General features: G+C 43.7%; 2 non-coding genes across 2 annotated transcripts; both read left to right on the forward strand.

The window, feature by feature from the left end:
• Positions 1-2,051: 2,051 nt before the first annotated feature.
• Positions 2,052-3,972, forward strand: LOC143262709 (small subunit ribosomal RNA). The gene has a single exon (XR_013036418.1). It is a non-coding gene; the product is annotated as a small subunit ribosomal RNA (ribosomal RNA).
• Positions 3,973-5,305: 1,333 nt separating this feature from the next.
• On the forward strand, positions 5,306-5,460 carry LOC143262701 (5.8S ribosomal RNA). Its single transcript, XR_013036410.1, has one exon. It is a non-coding gene; the product is annotated as a 5.8S ribosomal RNA (ribosomal RNA).
• Positions 5,461-5,871: the final 411 nt, after the last annotated feature.

The following is a 5,871-nucleotide window of genomic DNA, read 5'->3' on the forward strand; positions in this document are numbered from 1 at the left end:
AACATATTCCTGCTAAAATAACTTTTTTACATAGGGATTAAGCATTTAGAACGATACATTGTTTAAAATAAGGGCACTTTACTCTTGACATTTTACGGTTTTTTCAATTTTCTGAAAAATCCTATCATTAGATTTTTTTAAAAATACGATATTCTTGCTTAACTAACGTTTCTACATAGGGATTAAGCATTTAGAACGAAATCTAATGTCAGAAAATGGCACTTTACTCTTGACATTTTTCGGTTTTTTCAATTTTCTGGAAAATCCTATCATTAGATTTTTTTAAAAATACGATATTCTTGCTTAACTAACGTTTTTACATAGGGATTAAGCATTTAGAACGAAATCTAATGTAGGAAAATGGTACTTTACTCTTGATCGGTACGTTGGGACTTAGAAAATATTCGGCCGTACGCGGCGCGTCTCGGCGCTTCGAACAGCTCCGGTGTCCCCATTATTTTCGATTTACGGCTAAAATAAATTTTTCTAATTTTTTTCAATTACATATTCTTGCTTAGATAACTTTTTTACATAGGGATTAAGCATTTAGAACGACATATTGTTTAAAATAATGGTACTTTACTCTTGTGATTTTTCGGTTTTTTTTGATTATTTTGAAAAATAAATTTTTGTAATTTTTTTAAATACGATATTCGTGATCAGTGAACGATTTCACATATGGATTAAGCATTTAGAATCGTGCGGAAGCGTTATTAAAAAAGTTTACTCGATGCGATGGGACTTTGAAAAGTTTGTGAAAATTTTCATATTGGGAAAAAATGTGTAATTTTTTGTCTAGTTTACGGTAATGTAATTTATTTTAATGTTTACTATAAATTTTTTTTTCGTTCGTTCACGCGCTATGTTACAACAGCACGGCCGGGCGGTCTGTTGCCGCGGCGGTTTACACTCATAAGCGCGCGTGCTATTCGGCCGGCGGCGCCGGCGTCCTTGCCGGCCGTTCGGTATCTATAAGAGATACACGGTCCGTGCGAGGCGGACGGAGCAGAGCGGGTTTTGGGCCAATTCTACGATCTCGGTCGAGAAGCTGTCTCAGAGCTCCTTCGGGGCTTCGGTCCTGACTGTTTCGTGCCGTTTACGTTACGGACTTTTCTCCACACAGCGTGGCCACGGGTCGGTGTCTTTGACCGAATGGCCCATATGTGGCAAGCCCTACGGGGTTGGTTACCCGTATGCACTTTGTATGTATACTCGTACTCACTGAGCAATCGACTCTTCTGTCCGAGCGATGGAAAAATTTTTTAAAATGCATCTGTAAGATTTGGAAGCAAATCGTACCAATTGAAAACTGTGGCTAAAATGAATAGCCCAGTGGAGAGAGAAAACTATCAAAAAACTGATTTTTTAAATCAAGAGGTGTCAGAAATCGAAATGCCTAGCGCGAGCGGAAGAACACGCTTTCTCGCCAGTCCAGCATGTGTCCTGTCCGTTCTTCCTCGGCTTGCCGATTTTGCCCAGATCAGAGGTTTCGTGCTTCCGGCGGTCAGAAGATCAGCGTGAGCGTACGCGCTTCCACGACTATGGCATCACCCATGTACTTTTTCCTTTGAATATATTTGAGTACATAAAAAATATTAAAACATATAGAGAGAACTGTGTCTTGGATCTTAAAAATTTGTCAATAGCGATGATATATTATTACTTAATTTGAAGTATTTGTACGTTTTAGCTGGGACGTACATTTATCTTACAAGATGTTAATAGCGAGACTCTTGAAGATAAAATTATCTTGTGATTTTATGAAGGCAAAGATAGAAACGTACGAAGCTGGCGTACGTAGAAAAATGTGATTTTATGATAGAACAAAAATATAATACGTACGTTTTTGGGCGTACGGTAAAATATCTGTATGGTAGAAAAATGAAAGAAATTGAGCGTTAAAGAAGATATGTTACAAGCGCGGAATGTGGCAAAACTTGTACATATTTGAAAGAGAAAAGTGGTGTGTCGACCTGACATATATATATGAAACAGGCGACGATGGAAAAGGATTTAAATTTTGTCCATTTTATATATACATATTGTATAGTTCCCTGGTTGATCCTGCCAGTAGTCATATGCTTGTCTCAAAGATTAAGCCATGCATGTCTCAGTACATGCCGTATTAAGGTGAAACCGCGAATGGCTCATTAAATCAGTTATGGTTTCTTAGATCGTACTAAAATTTACTTGGATAACTGTGGTAATTCTAGAGCTAATACATGCAAAACAGAGTTCCGACCAGAGATGGTAGGAACGCTTTTATTAGATCAAAACCAATCGGTGGCGGGTGTTTACACTCGTCCATCGTTTGCTTTGGTGACTCTGAATAACTTTGTGCTGATCGCATGGTCTTATAGCACCGGCGACGCATCTTTCAAATGTCTGCCTTATCAACTGTCGATGGTAGGTTCTGCGCCTACCATGGTTGTAACGGGTAACGGAGAATCAGGGTTCGATTCCGGAGAGGGAGCCTGAGAAACGGCTACCACATCCAAGGAAGGCAGCAGGCGCGCAAATTACCCACTCCCGGCACGGGGAGGTAGTGACGAAAAATAACGATACGGGACTCATCCGAGGCCCCGTAATCGGAATGAGTACACTTTAAATCCTTTAACGAGGATCCATTGGAGGGCAAGTCTGGTGCCAGCAGCCGCGGTAATTCCAGCTCCAATAGCGTATATTAAAGTTGTTGCGGTTAAAAAGCTCGTAGTTGAATCTGTGTGTCACAGTGTCGGTTCATCGCTCGCGGTGTTTAACTGGCATTATGTGGTACGTCCTACCGGTGGGCTTTGCTCTTCACGGGGCGGTCCAACTAATATCCCATCGCGGTGCTCTTCACTGAGTGTCGAGGTGGGCCGGTACGTTTACTTTGAACAAATTAGAGTGCTCAAAGCAGGCTACCTTCGCCTGAATACTGTGTGCATGGAATAATGGAATAGGACCTCGGTTCTATTTTGTTGGTTTTCGGAACCCCGAGGTAATGATTAATAGGGACAGATGGGGGCATTCGTATTGCGACGTTAGAGGTGAAATTCTTGGATCGTCGCAAGACGGACAGAAGCGAAAGCATTTGCCAAAAATGTTTTCATTAATCAAGAACGAAAGTTAGAGGTTCGAAGGCGATCAGATACCGCCCTAGTTCTAACCATAAACGATGCCAGCTAGCGATCCGCCGAAGTTCCTACGATGACTCGGCGGGCAGCTTCCGGGAAACCAAAGCTTTTGGGTTCCGGGGGAAGTATGGTTGCAAAGCTGAAACTTAAAGGAATTGACGGAAGGGCACCACCAGGAGTGGAGCCTGCGGCTTAATTTGACTCAACACGGGAAACCTCACCAGGCCCGGACACCGGAAGGATTGACAGATTGATAGCTCTTTCTTGATTCGGTGGGTGGTGGTGCATGGCCGTTCTTAGTTGGTGGAGCGATTTGTCTGGTTAATTCCGATAACGAACGAGACTCTAGCCTGCTAAATAGACGTAATTATGGTATCTCGAAGGCTCTCGGCTTCTGCCGGTGGGGTTTTTACTACCAACGTACAAACAAATCTTCTTAGAGGGACAGGCGGCTTCTAGCCGCACGAGATTGAGCAATAACAGGTCTGTGATGCCCTTAGATGTTCTGGGCCGCACGCGCGCTACACTGAAGGAATCAGCGTGTGTTCCCTGGCCGAAAGGCCCGGGTAACCCGCTGAACCTCCTTCGTGCTAGGGATTGGGGCTTGCAATTATTCCCCATGAACGAGGAATTCCCAGTAAGCGCGAGTCATAAGCTCGCGTTGATTACGTCCCTGCCCTTTGTACACACCGCCCGTCGCTACTACCGATTGAATGATTTAGTGAGGTCTTCGGACTGGTGCGCGGCAATGTTTCGGCATTGCCGATGATGCCGGGAAGATGACCAAACTTGATTATTTAGAGGAAGTAAAAGTCGTAACAAGGTTTCCGTAGGTGAACCTGCGGAAGGATCATTACAATGTTCCAATATATCTCAAAGAGAGAGGAGAGGAGGAGAGAAAATGAATTCGATTAGTTTGTGGATAAGAATTCATATAAAAAAAAAAGATATTGTTGAGCCCGCCAGATCATTCGTGCGTGATTTACACGGCCAGACGTGTGTACTACACGTATTAGGCCTTTGATCTGCGTTGCGTAGGCCACAACAAATCTTTCAAAGAGAGAGAGATATATGTGTTGTTGGGGTTTGTGATTATGAAGGTGCCCCAACGCACAAAAATATATAAAAATGTACAAAGTTGGGATGTGGTGTGGTGGAGAAGAGTTGGGCCCGACCAGATCATTCGTGCGTGATTTACACGGCAGACGTGTGTACTACACGTATTAGGCCTTTGATCTGCGTTGCGTAGGCCATCTTCCTTCCAAGACACACACGTGTTGGGGTTTGTGTGATTTTATGATAGTGCCCCAACACGGAAAAATAAGCGTACGAGAAGAGTTGGGCCCGACCAGATCATTCGTGCGTGATTTATACACGGCCAGACGCGTATTATATTACACGTATTAGGCCTTTGATCTGCGTTGCGTAGGCCATCTTCTCGATAGAGAGAAAGCCAATGTATTCTTTTTTCTTTCTTTACACACACACACACAGTTGTAGTAGGACAGGGAGGGATGCGAGCGTGCTAATCACGCTTCCTCAAGTCTTCGCTGTGGTGTGTAAAAAAAAAAGAAAAAAAGGAATCGTTGGGAAAGTCCAAAGGACGAAAATATCGGGCAGTCTGAAGATAACTTAATGCTCGTTTACATTGGTATCAAGAGAGACCGGCTTGTGTAGCTCGTTTCAATGCTGTGTCGTTGTCATTGACACCCTACTCTGTTGCGCGCTAGTGGCAGCATGAGCGTGGGACGTATATATATATATGACACCCAGCTAGAGCCGGCCGTGAGTCCGTCCGGTGTAAATAACGACGAAAGGAGAGAGAAACTTTTCGAATCCAGTATCGGGTTGATAATTGTCCAGTTTGAATATCCATATCCCCGTCGTTTTTGGAGGTGATATACTCTCTGTGTTTCTTCGATAGAAGGCTTTTCAATGTTCTATTCGCTCCGACCGTCGAACTTGCAAGAAAACAGTGGTTTTGGATTTGCTCGTACATATATATATGGTTTCGACGGAAATATCTCGTTCTTTAAGGGACAATTATGTCGTTGTACGACGACTCCCGAATCTCCTTCGCGCGCTGGTTGGAGCTCTTCGGGTATCGGCTTGTTCCGAAATATAACACAAAAATGTGGTGGATAGCAAATACACATTATATTATATATGAGAGAATAAAAGGGAAAAATTACCCTGAACGGTGGATCACTTGGCTCGTGGGTCGATGAAGAACGCAGCTAATTGCGCGTCAACGTGTGAACTGCAGGACACATGAACATCGACATTTCGAACGCACATTGCGGTCCACGGATACAATTCCTGGACCACGCCTGGCTGAGGGTCGTTTACGTACTTATAAACTGCTTGCGTTGATGGCACTTGTTGCCTATATACGTACGAGCGAATGATGGGCGCTTCGTCGGCGTTTGTCGCGGTCCTATGAATATTGAGAAATTTTACGTACGTCTAACAGTCTTCGAGAGAGATGGAAATCGTGTTCGAACTAGCGTGAGTGTGGAAGGCGGTGTCGTGTGTCGTATATGTTTTATATACGTCCGCCCGTCTGAAACACCGCTTCGAAGCGGTGACAAAATCTTTTTCGGGACGATTCGTATCCGTAGAACTATCGAGATTTCACTGGTACATTTTCAACGCGCTCCCGACGTCGCCTGAAATGAAACGAGATGGGTTTAACCCACGAAAGCGTACTACACGAGTCTGTCCTATGTGAAGACTGTGTACAGAGATCGAACGA

This window comes from Megalopta genalis, unplaced genomic scaffold (genome assembly GCF_051020955.1).
Source record: "Megalopta genalis isolate 19385.01 unplaced genomic scaffold, iyMegGena1_principal scaffold0197, whole genome shotgun sequence".
NCBI classification, from domain to species: Eukaryota; Metazoa; Arthropoda; class Insecta; order Hymenoptera; family Halictidae; genus Megalopta; species Megalopta genalis.